At 51.7% G+C, this 16149-nt stretch overlaps 1 protein-coding gene across 1 annotated transcript in view; it reads left to right on the forward strand.

The window, feature by feature from the left end:
* The window catches only part of LOC140387107 (multiple epidermal growth factor-like domains protein 8), a 190466-nt gene that overhangs the window by 37917 nt on the left and 136400 nt on the right, over positions 1–16149 (forward strand). The gene's annotated exons all lie outside the window — the stretch shown is intronic.

Raw genomic sequence — 16149 nt, forward strand, 5'->3', positions numbered from 1 at the left:
GGGCCCCCAACGGCTCTTTTGCGACGTTTCCATCTACGTTGTTCGATGGGCAGCACGGTAGCACAGTGGTTAGCACAGTTGCTTCACAGCTCCAGGGTCCCAGGTTTGATTCCCGGCTTGGGTCACTGTCTGTGCGGAGTCTGCATGTTCTCCCCGTGTGTGCGTGGGTTTCCTCCGGGTGCTCCGGTTTCCTCCCACAGTCCAAAGATGTGCAGGTTAGAACATAGAACAATACAGCGCAGTACAGGCCCTTCGGCCCACGATGTTGCACCGAAACAAAAGCCATCTAACCTACACTATGCCATTATCATCCATATGTTTATCCAATAAACTTTTAAATGCCCTCAATGTTGGCGAGTTCACTACTGTAGCAGGTAGGGCATTCCACGGCCTCACTACTCTTTGCGTAAAGAACCTACCTCTGACCTCTGTCCTATATCTATTACCCCTCAGTTTAAAGTTATGTCCCCTCGTGCCAGCCATATCCATCCGCGGGAGAAGGCTCTCACTGTCCACCCTATCCAACCCCCTGATCATTTTGTATGCGTTAGGTGGATTGAACATTCTAAATTGCCCTTAGTGACCAAAAGGTTAGGTGTGATGACTGGGTTCCGGGGATAAAGGAGATAGGGTGGAGGTGTGGGGCTGAAGTGGAATGCTCTTTCCAAGGGCCGGTGCAGACTCGATGGGCCGAATGGCCTCCTTCTGCACTGTAAATTCTATGATTCCCGGTGTGGGAAGGAGTCTACAACAGCTCCCCGTCAGTACATGGCTTCAACTAGGAGCGGGGCGACAAAAAAGGAGGTGGTGGACCCGAAGAAGGTGCGAGAGAAGAAGGACAAAATGGCGGCGGGCGGAGACCAGGCAGCGTGGAGGCAGTGGGCGGAGGAACAACAGGAGGGTATCCAGCGCTGCCTCAGAGAGATTAAAACGGACCTGCTAGAGCTGATGTAGGCGTCTATTGGTAAGCTGCTGGAGACACAGACGGCCCAGGGAGTGGCGATCCGCGAGGCTCGACAAAAGATCTCTGACAATGAGGACGAGATCTTAGGCCTGGCGGTAAAGGTGGAGGCGCACGAGGCGCTCCACAAGAAATGGCAGGAGCGGTTCGAGGAGATTGAGAATCGGTCGAGGCGGAAGAATCTGCCGATTCCAGGACTCCCGGAGGGGCTGGAGAGGCCGGACGTGGGGGCCTATGTGGTCACCATGTTGAACTCGCTGATGGGAGCGGGGTCCTTCCAGGGGCCCCTGGAGCTAGAAGGGGCCCATGGAGTGCTGGCGAGGAGGCCCAAGGCTACCGAGCCTCCGCGGGCGGTGCTGGTGAGGTTCCATCGGTTGGCTGATCGGGTGTGCTTGCTCAGGTGGGCCAAGAAGGAGAGGAGCAGCAGGTGGGAGAACGCGGAGGTTCGGATATATCAGGACTGGAGTGCGGAGGTGGCGAAGAGGAGGGCCGGGTACAATCAAGCGAAGGCGGTGCTGCACAGGAAGGGGGTGAAGTTTGGCATGTTGCAGCCGGTGCGACTGTGGGTTACCTACAAGGACCGGCACCATTATTTTGAGTCTCCGGAGGAGGAGTGGGCCTTTGTTCAGGCCGAGAAGTTGGACACAGATTGAGGGTCGGGACGGGCGATTGGGGACTGCAGCTGATATGGTATGTTTACTTTTGTTTCGAGGAGGGGGCCTTTGTATTGTGCCGGGTTTCTTTTTTTTTCTTTGTGTTTTTTCTCGTTTGGGTCGGTGAGGGTGGCTGGGGCGGGTTGGGTACTGTTTTGGTTGGGTTGGTCGGGAGGGCTCTTGGAGGTGAGATGGGGCCCGGCGGGGGAGGGGAGGCCCGAGTCAGGGGTGAGGGGACCGGACCTTTAAAATGAGTTGCGTCAGAGGTGGCGGGGCCTGGTAGGTGGAAGGCGCGGGCTTTTTCCCGTGCTGAAGACTGGAGGGGGCGGGGCTGGGGCCGGGGAGTGAGGGTTGTTTCCCATGCTTAGAACGGAAGGGGGAGGGGGAGAGCCTATGGATGGGGAACGGGAGAGGAGGGTGTGCCACACAATGGGAGGAGTCGAAGGAGAGGCGGGAGTGGCCGGGTTCAGCAGGAGTCAGCTGACTTGCGGAAGTGCAATGGGGGGAGTAAATCAGCTAGAGTGGGTCCTAGCCGGTGGGGGGGGGTGGTTTGGGTGGGGGGGAAATCGAGTTGCTGCTGCTATGGTCAAGCAGGAGCTGGAGCGAGTGGGGGGGGGCGGTCGAGACGGGGGTATGCCGCTGTGGGGAATTGGCCGGGTGTGGGGTGCGGGCGCGTGGCTGGCTGAGGAGGGGTCATGGCTAGTCGGCGGGGAGGGGGGGCGGGTAGCCCCCTGATCCGGCTGATAACCTGGAATGTAAGGGGACTGAATGGGCGTGTTCGCGCACCTGAAGGGGCTCAAGGCGGATGTGGTTATGCTTCAGGAGACACACCTGAAGGTGGCAGACCAGGTAAGATTGAGGAAAGGGTGGGTAGGTCAGGTGTTTCACTCGGGACTGGCTGCCAAAAATCGAGGGGTGGCGATTTTGGTGGGAAAGAAGCTGTCGTTTGAGGCGTCGAGCATTGTGGCAGATAATGGCGGCAGGTACAAAATGGTAAGTTGCAGGGAGAGAGGGTGGTACTGGTCAATGTGTATGCCCCGAACTGGGACGATGCGGGTTTTATACGGCGTATGTTGGGTCGGATCCCAGACTTGGAAATGGGGGGAAACTTTAACACGGTGCTGGATCCGGCACTGGATCGCTCCAGGTCTAGGACCGGTAGGAAGCCGGCGGCGGCTAGAGTGCTGAGGGGGTTTATGGACCAGATGGGAGGGGTGGACCCTTGGAGATTTGCAAGGCCGGGGGCTAGGGAATTTTCATTCTTCTCACATGTCCAAAAGGCTTATTCCCGAAACGACTTTTTCATCTTGAGTAGGGCGCTGATAGCGAGAGTAGAGGATACTGAGTATTCGGCAATAGGCATTTCGGACCACGCCCTGCATTGGGTGGACTTGGAGATGGGGGAGGAGAGGGACCAGCGGACGAGGATGTGAGCGAGCGGGTCCGAGGAAGTATAGAGAGGTACCTGGAGACCAACGACAACGGGGACGTCCGAGTGGGGATGGTATGGGAGGCACTGAAGGCGGTGGTGAGGGGAGAGCTGATCTCCATTAGGACCCACAAGGAGCGAGGGGAGAGGGAGAAGCTGGTGGGGGTGTGTGTGATTGATCAGTGAGATGTGTGATCGGTCAGTGAGGTGTGTGTATGATCGATCAGTGAGGTGTATGATCGGTCAGTGAGGTGTGTGATCGGTCAGTGAGGTGTGTGTGATCAGTCAGTGAGGTGTGTGTGTGATCGATCAGTGAGGTGTGTGTGTGATCGGTCAGTGAGGTCTGTGTGTGATCGATCAGTGAGGTGTCTGTGATTGGTCAATGAGGTGTGTTTGTGATTGTCCAGTGAGGTGTGTGTGTGATCGATCAGTGAGGTGTGTGTGATGGGTCAGTGAAGTGTGTGTGTGATCGGTCAGTGAGGTGTATGTGATCGTTCAGTGAGGTGTGTGTGATTGATCAGTGAGGTGTGTGTGTGATTGATCAGTGAGGTGTGTGTGTGATTGATCAGTGAGGTGTGTGTGTGATTGATCAGTGAGGTGTGTGTGTGATCGATCAGTGAGGTGTGTGTGTGATCGATTAGTGAGGTCTGTGTGTGATCGATCAGTGAGGTGTGTGTGTGATCAATCAGTGAGGTATGTGTGTGTGTGATCGGTCAGTGAGGTGGGTGTGTGTGATCGGTCATGGTGTGTGTGTGTGTGATCGATCAGTGTGTGTGTGTGTGATCGATCAGTGAGGTGTGTGTGTGATCGGTTAGTGAGGTGTGTATGTGATCGGTTAGTGAGGTGTGTGTGTGTGATCGATCAGTGAGGTGTGTGTGTTTGATCAGTCAGTGAGGTGTGTGATCGATCAGTGTGGTATGTGTGTGTGATCGATCAGTGAGGTGTGTGTGTGATCGGTCACTGAGGTGTGTGTGATCAGTCAGTGAGGTGTGTGTGTGATCGGTCAGTGAGGTGTGTGTGTGATCGGTCAGTGAGGTGTGTGTGTGATCGGTCAGTGCGGTGTGTGTGAGATCGGTCAGTCGGGTGTGTGATCTATCAGGTGTGCGTGATCGGTCAGTGAGGTGTGTGTGTATGATCGATCAGTGAAATGTGTGTGTCGTCCGTCAGTGAGGTGTGGGATCGGTCAGTGCGGTATGTGCGATCGATCAGTGAGATGTGTGTGTGTGATCGGTTAGTGAGGTGTGTATGTGCTCGATCAGTGAGGTGGGTGTGTGATCGGTCAGTCGGGTGTGTGTGTGTGATCGGTCAGTGAGGTCTGTGTGTGATCGGTCAGTGAAGTGTGTGTCTGATCGGTCAGTGAGGTCTGTATTTGATTGATCAGTGAGGTGTGTGATTGATCAGTGAGGTGTGTGATTGATCAGTGAGGTGCGTGATTGATCAGTGAGGTCTGTGATTGATCAGTGAGGTGTGTGATTGATCAGTGAGGTGTGTGATTGATCAGTGAGGTGTGTGATTGATCAGTGAGGTGTGTGTGTGATCGGTTAGTGAGGTGTGTGTGTGATCGATCATTGAGGTGTGTGTGTGATCGGTCAGTGAGGTGTGTGTGTGATCGATCAGTGAGGTCTGTGTGTGATCGATCAGTGAGGTATGTGTGTGTGTGATCGATCAATGAGGTGTGTGTGATTGATCAGTGAGGTTGTGTGTGTGATCGATCAGTGAGATGTGTGTGATCGATCAGTGAGATGTGTGTGATCGATCAGTGAGATGTGTGTGATCGATCAGTGAGGTGTGTGTGATCGATCAGTGAGGTGTGTGTGATCGATCAGTGAGGTGTGTGTGTGTGATCGATCAGTGAGGTGTGTGTGTGATCAGTCAGTGAGGTCTGTGTGATCAGTCAGTGAGGTGTGTGGGTCAACAATCAGTGAGGTGTGTGTGATTGGTTAGTGTGGTGTGTGTGTGTGATCGGTCAGTGTGGTGTGTGTGTGATCGGTTAGTGTGGTGTGTGTGTGATCGGTTAGTGTGGTGTGTGTGTGATCGGTCAGTGTGGTGTGTGTGTGATCGGTTAGTGTGGTGTGTGTGTGATCAGTTAGTGGTGTGTGTGTCAAAGATCAGTAAGGTGTGTGTGTGTGATCGGTCAGTGTGGTGTGTGTGTGATCGGTCAGTGAAGTCTGTGTGATCGATCAGTGAGGTTTGTGTGATCGATCAGTGAGGTGTGTGTGTGATCGGTCAGTGACGTGTGTGTGTGATCAGTCAGTGAGGTGTGTGTGATCGGTCAGTGACGTGTGTGTGTGATCAGTCAGTGAGGTGTGTGTGTGATCAGTCAGTGAGGTGTGTGTGATCAATCAGTGAGGTGTGTGTGTGATTGATCAGTGAGGTGTGTGTGTGATCAGTCAGTGAGGTGTGTGTGATCGGTCAGTGACGTGTGTGTGTGATCAGTCAGTGAGGTTGTGTGATCAATCAGTGAGGTGTGTGTGTGATTGATCAGTGAGGTGTGTGTGTGATCAGTCAGTGAGGTGTGTGTGATCGGTCAGTGAGGTGTGTGTGTGATCGGTCAGTGAGGTGTGTGTGTGATCAGTCAGTGTGTGTGTGAGATAAGTCAGTGAGGTGTGTGTGTCAAAGATCAGTGTGGTGTGTGTGTGTGTGATCGGTCAGTGTGGTGTGTGTGTGATCAGTTAGTGAGGTGTGTGTGTGATCGGTCAGTCAGGTGTGTGTGTGTGTGATCGGTCAGTGAGGTCTGCGTGTGATCGATCAGTGAGGTGTGTGTGTGATCGATCAGTGAGGTGTGTGTGTGATCGATCAGTGAGGTGTGTGTGTGATCGGTCAGTGAGGTGTGTCTGATCGGTCAGTGATGTGTGTGTGTGATCAGTCAGTGAGGTGTGTTTCAACGATCAGTGAGGTGTGTGTGTATGATCGGTCAGTGAGGTGTGTGTGTGTGTGTGATCGGTCAATGAGGTGTGTGTGTCAACGATCAGTGAGGTATGTGTGATCGGTCAGTGTGGTGTGTGTGATCAGTCAGTGAGGTGTGTGTGTGATCAGTCAGTGAGGTGTGTGTGTGATCGGTCAGTGAGGTGTGTGTGATCAGTCAGTGAGGTGTGTGTGATCGGTCAGTGAGGTGTGTGTGATCAGTCAGTGAGGTTTGTGTGATCAGTCAGTGAGGTCTGTGTGATCAATCAGTGTGGTGTGTGTGTGATCGGTCAGTGTGGTGTGTGTGTGATCGGTCAGTGTGTGTGTGTGTGATCGGTCAGTGTGTGTGTGTTATCGGTCTGTGTGGTGTGTGTGATCGGTCAGTGTGGTGTGTGTGTGTGATTGGTCAGTGTGGTGTGTGTGTGATCGATCAGTGAGGTGTGTGTGTCTGATTGATCAGTGAGGGGTGTGTGTGATCGGTTAGTGAGGTGTGTGTGAGATCGATCAGTGAGGTGTGTGTGTGAGATCGGTCAGTCTGTGTGTGAGATCGGTCAGTGTGGTGTGTGTGAGATCGGTCAGTGTGGTGTGTGTGTGATCGGTTAGTGTGGTGTGTGTGATCGGGCAGTGAGGTGTGTGTGTGAGATTGGTAAGTGCAGTGTGTGTATGATCAGTCAGTGAGGTGTGTGTGTGATCGGTCAGTGAGGTGTGTGATAGGTCAGTGAGGTGTGTGTGATAGGTCAGTGAGGTGTGTGTGATAGGTCAGTGAGGTGTGTGTGTCAAAGAGCAGTGAGGTACGTGTGTGTGATCGGTCCGTGTGTGTGTGTTATCGGTCAGTGTGGTGTGTGTGTGTGATTGGTCAGTGTGGTGTGTGTGTGTGATTGGTCAGTGTGGTGTGTGTGTGATCGATCAGTGAGGTGTGTGTGTCTGATTGATCAGTGAGGGGTGTGTGTGATCGGTTAGTGAGGTGTGTGTGAGATCGATCAGTGAGGTGTGTGTGTGAGATCGGTCAGTGTGGTGTGTGTGTGATCGGTTAGTGTGGTGTGTGTGAGATCGGTCAGTGTGGTGTGTGTGTGATCGGTTAGTGTGGTGTGTGTGATCGGGCAGTGAGGTGTGTGTGTGAGATTGGTAAGTGCAGTGTGTGTGTGATCGATCAGTGAGGTGTGTGTGTGATCGATCAGTGAGGTGTGTGTGTGATCGATCAGTGAGGTGTGTGTGATAGGTTAGTGAGGTGTGTGTGATAGGTCAGTGAGGTGTGTGTGATAGGTCAGTGAGGTGTGTGATAGGTCAGTGAGGTGTGTGATAGGTCAGTGAGGTGTGTGTGATAGGTCAGTGAGGTGTGTGATAGGTCAGTGAGGTGTGTGTGATAGGTCAGTGAGGTGTGTGTGATAGGTCAGTGAGGTGTGTGTGATAGGTCAGTGAGGTGTGTGTGATAGGTCAGTGAGGTGTGTGTGATAGGTCAGTGAGGTGTGTGTGATAGGTCAGTGAGGTGTGTGTGATAGGTCAGTGAGGTGTGTGTGATAGGTCAGTGAGGTGTGTGTGATCAGTCAGTGAGGTGTGTGTGATAGGTCAGTGAGGTGTGTGTGATAGGTTAGTGAGGTGTGTGTGATAGGTTAGTGAGGTGTGTGTGATAGGTCAGTGAGGTGTGTGATAGGTCAGTGAGGTGTGTGATAGGTCAGTGAGGTGTGTGTGATAGGTCAGTGAGGTGTGTGATAGGTCAGTGAGGTGTGTGTGATAGGTCAGTGAGGTGTGTGTGATAGGTCAGTGAGGTGTGTGATAGGTCAGTGAGGTGTGTGTGATAGGTCAGTGAGGTGTGTGTGATAGGTCAGTGAGGTGTGTGTGATAGGTCAGTGAGGTGTGTGATAGGTCAGTGAGGTGTGTGATCGGTCAGTGAGGTGTGTGATCGGTCAGTGAGGTGTGTAGTGAGGTGTGTGTGATGAGGTCAGGTGAGGTGTGTGTGATAGGTCAGTTGAGGTGTTGTGTGATAGGTCAGTGAGGTGTGTGTGATAGGGTCAGTGAGGTGTGTGTGATTAGGTCGAGGTTGAGGTGTGGGTGTGATAGGGTCAGTGAGGTGTGTGATAGGTCAGTGAGGTGGTGTGATAGGTCAGTGAGGTGTGTGTGATAGGTCAGTGAGGGTGTTGTGTGATAGGTCAGTGAGGTGGTGTGATAGGTCAGTGAGGTGTGTGGATAGGTCAGTGAGGTGTGTGTGATAGGTCAGTTGAGGTGTGTGTGATAGGTCAGTGAGGTGTGTGTGTTGTGATAGGTCAGTGAGGGTGTGTGATAGGTCAGTGAGGTGTTGTGTGATAGGTCAGTGAGGGTGTGTGATAGGTTCAGTGAGGTGTGTGATAGGTCAGTGAGGTGTGTGTGATAGGTCAGTGAGGTGTGTGATAGGTTCAGTGAGGTGTGTGTGATAGGTCAGTGAGGTGTGTGTGATAGGTCAGTGAGGTGTGTGTGATAGGTCAGTGAGGTGTGTGTGATAGGTCAGTGAGGTGTGTGATAGGTCAGTGAGGTGTGTGTGATAGGTCAGTGAGGTGTGTGTGATAGGTCAGTGAGGTGTGTGTGATAGGTCAGTGAGGTGTGTGATAGGTCAGTGAGGTGTGTGTGATAGGTCAGTGAGGGTGTGTGATAGGTCAGTGAGTGTGTGTGATAGGTCAGTGAGGTGTGTGTGATAGGTCAGTGAGGTGTGTGGATAGGTCAGTGAGGTGTGTGTGATAGGTCAGTGAGGTGTGTGTGATAGGTCAGTGAGGTGTGTGATAGGTCAGTGAGGTGTGTGTGATAGGTCAGTGAGGTGTGTGTGATAGGTCAGTGGAGTGTGTGTGATAGGTCAGTGAGGTGTGTGTGATAGGTCAGTGAGGTGTGTGTGATAGGTCAGTGAGGTGTGTGTGATAGGTCAGTGAGGTGTGTGTGATAGGTCAGTGAGGTGTGTGTGATAGGTCAGTGAGGTGTGTGTGATAGGTCAGTGAGGTGTGTGATAGGTCAGTGAGGTGTGTGTGATAGGTCAGTGAGGTGTGTGTGATAGGTCAGTGAGGTGTGTGTTGATAGGTCAGGTGAGGTGTGTGTGTGATAGGTCAGTGAGGTGTGTGTGATAGGTCAGTGGAGGTGTGTGTGTGATAGGTCAGTGAGGTGTGTGTGATAGGTCAGTGAGGTTGTGTGTGTGATAGGTCAGTGAGGTGTGTGTGATAGGTCAGTGAGGTGTGTGTGATAGGTCAGTGAGGTGTGTGTGTGATAGGTCAGTGAGGTGTGTGTGATGGGTCAGTGAGGTGTGTGTGATAGGTCAGTGAGGTGTGTGTGATAGTCAGTGAGGTGTGTGTGATAGGTCAGTGAGGTGTTGTGTGATAGGTCAGTGAGGTGTGTGTGATAGGTTAGTGAGGTGTGTGTGATAGGTCAGTGAGGTGTTGTGTGATAGGTCAGTGAGGTGTGTTGATCAGTCAGTGAGGTGTGTGTGATAGGTCAGTGAGGTGTGTGATAGGTCAGTGAGGTGTGTTGATAGGTCAGTGAGGTGTGTGTGATAGGTCAGTGAGGTGTGTGATAGGTCAGTGAGGTTGTGTGTGATAGGTCAGTGAGGTGTGTGATAGGTCAGTGAGGTGTGTGTGATAGGTCAGTGAGGTGTGTGATAGGTCCAGTGAGGTGTGTGTGATAGGTCAGTGAGGTGTGTGTGATAGGTCAGTGAGGTGTGTGTGATAGGTCAGTGAGGTGTGTGTGTGATAGGTCAGTGAGGTGTGTGATCGGTCAGTGAGGTGTGTGATCGGTCAGTGAGGTGTTGTGATAGGTCAGTGAGGTGTGTGTGATAGGTCAGTGAGGTGTGTGTGATCAGTTCAGTGAGGTGTGTGATAGGTCAGTGAGGTGTGTGATAGGTCAGTGAGGTGTGTGTGATAGGTAGTGAGGTGTGTGTGATAGGTCAGTGAGGTGTGTGATAGGTCAGTGAGGTGTGTGTGATAGGTTAGTGAGGTGTGTGATAGGTCAGTGAGGTGTGTGATAGGTTAGTGAGGTGTGTGATAGGTCAGTGAGTGTGTGTGATAGGTCAGTGAGGTGTGTGTGATAGGTCAGTGAGGTGTGTGATAGGTCAGTGAGTGTGTGTGGATCAGTCAGTGAGGTGTGTGTGATAGGGTCAGTGAGGTGTGTGATAGGTCAGTGAGGTGTGTGATAGGTCAGTGAGGTGTGTGTGATAGGTCAGTGAGGTTGTGTGATAGGTTCAGTGAGGTGTGTGATAGGTCAGTGAGGTGTGTGATAGGTCAGTGAGGTGTGTGTGATAGGTCAGTGAGGTGTGTGATAGGTCAGTGAGGTGTGTGATAGGTCAGTGAGGTGTGTGATAGGTCAGTGAGGTGTGTGTGATAGGTCAGTGAGGTGTTGTGATAGGTCAGTGAGTGTGTGTGATCGGTCAGTGAGGTGTGTGATAGGTCAGTGAGGTGTGTGTGATAGGTCAGTGAGGTGTGTGATAGGTCAGTGAGGTGTGTGATAGGTCAGTGAGGTGTGTGTGATAGGTCAGTGAGGTGTGTGATAGGTCAGTGAGGTGTGTGTGATAGGTCAGTGAGGTGTGTGATAGGTCAGTGAGGTGTGTGTGATAGGTCAGTGAGGTGTGTGTGATAGGTCAGTGAGGTGTGTGATAGGTCAGTGAGGTGTGTGATAGGTCAGTGAGGTGTGTGTGATAGGTCAGTGAGGTGTGTGATAGGTCAGTGAGGTGTGTGTGATAGGTCAGTGAGGTGTGTGATAGGTCAGTGAGGTGTGTGATAGGTCAGTGAGGTGTGTGATAGGTCAGTGAGGTGTGTGTGATAGGTCAGTGAGGTGTGTGATAGGTCAGTGAGGTGTGTGTGATAGGTCCAGTGAGGTGTGTGATAGGTCAGTGAGGTGTGTGATAGGTCAGTGAGGTGTGTGATAGGTCAGTGAGGTGTGTGATAGGTCAGTGAGGTGTGTGATAGGTCAGTGAGGTGTGTGTGATAGGTCAGTGAGGTGTGTGTGATAGGTCAGTGAGGTGTGTGTGATAGGTCAGTGAGGTGTGTGTGATAGGTCAGTGAGGTGTGTGTGATAGGTCAGTGAGGTGTGTGTGATAGGTCAGTGAGGTGTGTGATAGGTCAGTGAGGTGTGTGTGATAGGTCAGTGAGGTGTGTGTGATAGGTCAGTGAGTGTGTGTGATAGGTCAGTGAGGTGTGTGTGATAGGGTCAGTGAGGTGTGTGTGATAGGTCAGTGAGGTGTGTGATAGGTCAGTGAGGTGTGTGTGATAGGTCAGTGAGGTGTGTGTGATAGGTCAGTGAGGTGTGTGATAGGTCCAGTGAGGTGTGTGTGATAGGTCAGTGAGGTGTGTGTGATAGGTCAGTGAGGTGTGTGTGATAGGTCAGTGAGGTGTGTGTGATAGGTCAGTGAGGTGTGTGATAGGTCAGTGAGGTGTGTGTGATAGGTCAGTGAGGTGTGTGATAGGTCAGTGAGTGTGTGTGATAGGTCAGTGAGGTGTGTGTGATCAGTCAGTGAGGTGTGATAGGTCAGTGAGGTGTGTGTGATAGGTCAGTGAGGTGTGTGTGATAGGTCAGTGAGGTGTGTGTGATCAGTCAGTGAGGTGTGATAGGTCAGTGAGGTGTGTGTGATAGGTCAGTGAGGTGTGTGTGATAGGTCAGTGAGGTGTGTGATAGGTCAGTGAGGTGTGTGTGATAGGTCAGTGAGGTGTGTGTGATAGGTCAGTGAGTGTGTGTGTGATAGGTCAGTGAGGTGTGTGATCGGTCAGTGAGGTGTGTGATAGGTCAGTGAGGTGTGTGTGATAGGTCAGTGAGGTGTGTGATAGGTCAGTGAGGTGTGTGATAGGTCAGTGAGGTGTGTGATCGGTCAGTGAGGTGTGTGATCGGTCAGTGAGGTGTGTGATAGGTCAGTGAGGTGTGTGTGATAGGTCAGTGAGGTGTGTGTGATAGGTCAGTGAGGTGTGTGATCGGTCAGTGAGGTGTGTGATAGGTCAGTGAGGTGTGTGTGATCAGTCAGTGAGGTGTGTGATAGGTCAGTGAGGTGTGTGATAGGTCAGTGAGTGTGTGTGATAGGTCAGTGAGGTGTGTGTGATAGGTCAGTGAGGTGTGTGTGATAGGTCAGTGAGGTGTGTGATAGGTCAGTGAGGTGTGTGTGATAGGTCAGTGAGGTGTGTGTGATCAGTCAGTGAGGTGTGTGATAGGTCAGTGAGGTGTGTGTGATAGGTCAGTGAGGTGTGTGATAGGTCAGTGAGGTGTGTGTGATAGGTCAGTGAGGTGTGTGTGTGATAGGTCAGTGAGTGTGTGTGATAGGTCAGTGAGGTGTGTGTGATAGGTCAGTGAGGTGTGTGTGTGATAGGTCAGTGAGTGTGTGTGATAGGTCAGTGAGGTGTGTGTGATAGGTCAGTGAGGTGTGTGTGATAGGTCAGTGAGGTGTGTGTGATCAGTCAGTGAGGTGTGTGATAGGTCAGTGAGGTGTGTGTGATAGGTCAGTGAGGTGTGTGTGATCGGTCAGTGAGGTGTGTGATAGGTCAGTGAGGTGTGTGTGATAGGTCAGTGAGGTGTGTGTGATAGGTCAGTGAGGTGTGTGTGATAGGTCAGTGAGGTGTGTGTGATCAGTCAGTGAGGTGTGTGTGATAGGTCAGTGAGGTGTGTGATAGGTCAGTGAGTGTGTGTGAGAGGTCAGTGAGGTGTGTGTGATAGGTCAGTGAGGTGTGTGTGATAGGTCAGTGAGGTGTGTGTGATAGGTCAGTGAGGTGTGTGTGATCAGTCAGTGAGGTGTGTGTGATAGGTCAGTGAGGTGTGTGTGATAGGTCAGTGAGGTGTGTGTGATAGGTCAGTGAGGTGTGTGTGATAGGTCAGTGAGGTGTGTGTGATAGGTCAGTGAGGTGTGTGTGATAGGTCAGTGAGGTGTGTGTGATAGGTCAGTGAGGTGTGTGTGATAGGTCAGTGAGGTGTGTGTGATAGGTCAGTGAGGTGTGTGTGATAGGTCAGTGAGGTGTGTGTGATAGGTCAGTGAGGTGTGTGTGATAGGTTAGTGAGGTGTGTGTGATAGGTTAGTGAGGTGTGTGTGATAGGTCAGTGAGGTGTGTGATAGGTCAGTGAGGTGTGTGATAGGTCAGTGAGGTGTGTGTGATAGGTCAGTGAGGTGTGTGATAGGTCAGTGAGGTGTGTGTGATAGGTCAGTGAGGTGTGTGATAGGTCAGTGAGGTGTGTGTGATAGGTCAGTGAGGTGTGTGTGATAGGTCAGTGAGGTGTGTGATAGGTCAGTGAGGTGTGTGTGATAGGTCAGTGAGGTGTGTGTGATAGGTCAGTGAGTGTGTGTGATAGGTTAGTGAGGTGTGTGTGATAGGTTAGTGAGGTGTGTGTGATAGGTCAGTGAGGTGTGTGATAGGTCAGTGAGGTGTGTGTGATAGGTCAGTGAGGTGTGTGTGATAGGTCAGTGAGGTGTGTGATCGGTCAGTGAGGTGTGTGATCGGTCAGTGAGGTGTGTGATAGGTCAGTGAGGTGTGTGTGATAGGTCAGTGAGGTGTGTGTGATAGGTCAGTGAGGTGTGTGTGATCGGTCAGTGAGTGTGTGTGATCAGTCAGTGAGGTGTGTGTGTGTGATCGGTCAGTGATGTGTGTGTGTGATCAGTCAATGAGGTGGGTGTGATCAGTCAGTGAGGTGTGTGTGATCAGTCAGTGAGGTGTGTGTGTGATCGGTCAGTGAGGTGTGTGTGATAGGTGAGTGAGGTGTGTGTGATTGATCAGTGAGGTGTGTGTGTGATCAGTCAGTGAGGTGTGTGTGATCGGTCAGTGACGTGTGTGTGTGATCAGTCAGTGAGGTTGTGTGATCAATCAGTGAGGTGTGTGTGATTGATCAGTGAGGTGTGTGTGTGATCAGTCAGTGAGGTGTGTGTGATCGGTCAGTGAGGTGTGTGTGTGATCGGTCAGTGAGGTGTGTGTGTGATCAGTCAGTGTGTGTGTGAGATAAGTCAGTGAGGTGTGTGTGTCAAAGATCAGTGTGGTGTGTGTGTGTGATCGGTCAGTGTGGTGTGTGTGTGATCAGTTAGTGAGGTGTGTGTGTGATCGGTCAGTCAGGTGTGTGTGTTTGTGATCGGTCAGTGAGGTCTGCGTGTGATCGATCAGTGAGGTGTGTGTGTGATCGATCAGTGAGGTGTGTGTGTGATCGATCAGTGATGTGTGTGTGTGATCAGTCAGTGAGGTGTGTTTCAACGATCAGTGAGGTGTGTGTGTGTGATCGGTCAGTGAGGTGTGTGTGTGTCAACGATCAGTGAGGTATGTGTGATCGGTCAGTGTGGTGTGTGTGATCAGTCAGTGAGGTGTGTGTGATCAGTCAGTGTGGTGTGTGTGTGATCGGTCAGTGAGGTGTGTGTGATCAGTCAGTGAGGTGTGTGTGATCGGTCAGTGAGGTGTGTGTGATCAGTCTGTGAGGTTTGTGTGATCAGTCAGTGAGGTGCGTGTGATCAATCAGTGTGGTGTGTGTGTGATCGGTCAGTGTGGTGTGTGTGTGATCGGTCAGTGTGTGTGTGTTATCGGTCAGTGTGGTGTGTGTGATCGGTCAGTGTGGTGTGTGTGTGTGATTGGTCAGTGTGGTGTGTGTGTGATCGATCAGTGAGGTGTGTGTGTCTGATTGATCAGTGAGGGGTGTGTGTGATCGGTTAGTGAGGTGTGTGTGAGATCGATCAGTGAGGTGTGTGTGTGAGATCGGTCAGTGTGGTGTGTGTGAGATCGGTCAGTGTGGTGTGTGTGAGATCGGTCAGTGTGGTGTGTGTGTGATCGGTTAGTGTGGTGTGTGTGATCGGGCAGTGAGGTGTGTGTGTGAGATTGGTAAGTGCAGTGTGTGTGTGATCGATCAGTGAGGTGTGTGTGTGTGATCGATCAGTGAGGTGTGTGTATGATCAGTCAGTGAGGTGTGTGTGTGATCGGTCAGTGAGGTGTGTGATAGGTCAGTGAGGTGTGTGTGATAGGTCAGTGAGCTGTGTGTGATAGGTCAGTGAGGTGTGTGTGTCAAAGAGCAGTGAGGTGCGTGTGTGTGATCGGTCCGTGTGTGTTATCGGTCAGTGTGGTGTGTGTGTGTGATTGGTCAGTGTGGTGTGTGTGTGATCGATCAGTGAGGTGTGTGTGTCTGATTGATCAGTGAGGGGTGTGTGTGATCGGTTAGTGAGGTGTGTGTGAGATCGATCAGTGAGGTGTGTGTGTGAGATCGGTCAGTGTGGTGTGTGAGAGATCGGTCAGTGTGGTGTGTGTGAGATCGGTCAGTGTGGTGTGTGTGTGATCGGTTAGTGTGGTGTGTGTGTGTGATCGGTCAGTGTGGTGTGTGTGATCGGTTAGTGTGTGTGTGATCGGGCAGTGAGGTGTGTGTGTGAGATTGGTAAGTGCAGTGTGTGTGTGATCGATCAGTGAGGTGTGTGTGTGTGATCGATCAGTGAGGTGTGTGTGTGATCGGTCAGTGAGGTGTGTGATAGGTCAGTGAGGTGTGTGTGATAGGTCAGTGAGGTGTGTGTGATCGGTCAGTGAGTGTGTGTGATCGGTCAGTGAGGTGTGTGTGTGATCGATCAGTGAGGTGTGTGTGTGATCGGTCAGTGAGGTGTGTGTGATAGGTCAGTGAGGTGTGTGTGATAGGTCAGTGAGGTGTGTGTGATCGGTCAGTGAGGTGTGTGTGATCGGTCAGTGAGTGTGTGTGATCGGTCAGTGAGGTGTGTGTGATAGATCAGTGAGGGGTGTGTGTGATCGGTCAGTGAGGTGTGTGTGTGATCAGTCAGTGTGTGTGTGAGATAAGTCAGTGTGGTGTGTGTGTGTGTGATCGGTCAGTGTGGTGTGTGTGTGATCAGTTAGTGAGGTGTGTGTGTGATCGGTCAGTCAGGTGTGTGTGTGTGTGTGTGATCGGTCAGTGAGGTCTGCGTGTGATCGATCAGTGAGGTGTGTGTGTGATCGATCAGTGAGGTGTGTGTGTGATCGATCAGTGAGGTGTGTGTGTGATCGATCAGTGAGGTGTGTGTGTGATCGATCAGTGAGGTGTGTGTGTGATCGGTCAGTGAGGTGTGTCTGATCGGTCAGTGATGTGTGTGTGTGATCAGTCAGTGAGGTGTGTTTCAACGATCAGTGAGGTGTGTGTGTGTGATCGGTCAGTGAGGTGTGTGTGTGTGATCGGTCAGTGAGGTGTGTGTGATCAGTCGGTGAGGTGTGTGTGATCAGTCAGTGAGGTGTGTGTGTCAACGATCAGTGAGGTATGTGTGATCGGTCAGTGTGGTGTGTGTG

Source organism: Scyliorhinus torazame, chromosome 12, assembly GCF_047496885.1.
Source record: "Scyliorhinus torazame isolate Kashiwa2021f chromosome 12, sScyTor2.1, whole genome shotgun sequence".
In the NCBI taxonomy this organism is placed as follows: domain Eukaryota; kingdom Metazoa; phylum Chordata; class Chondrichthyes; order Carcharhiniformes; family Scyliorhinidae; genus Scyliorhinus; species Scyliorhinus torazame.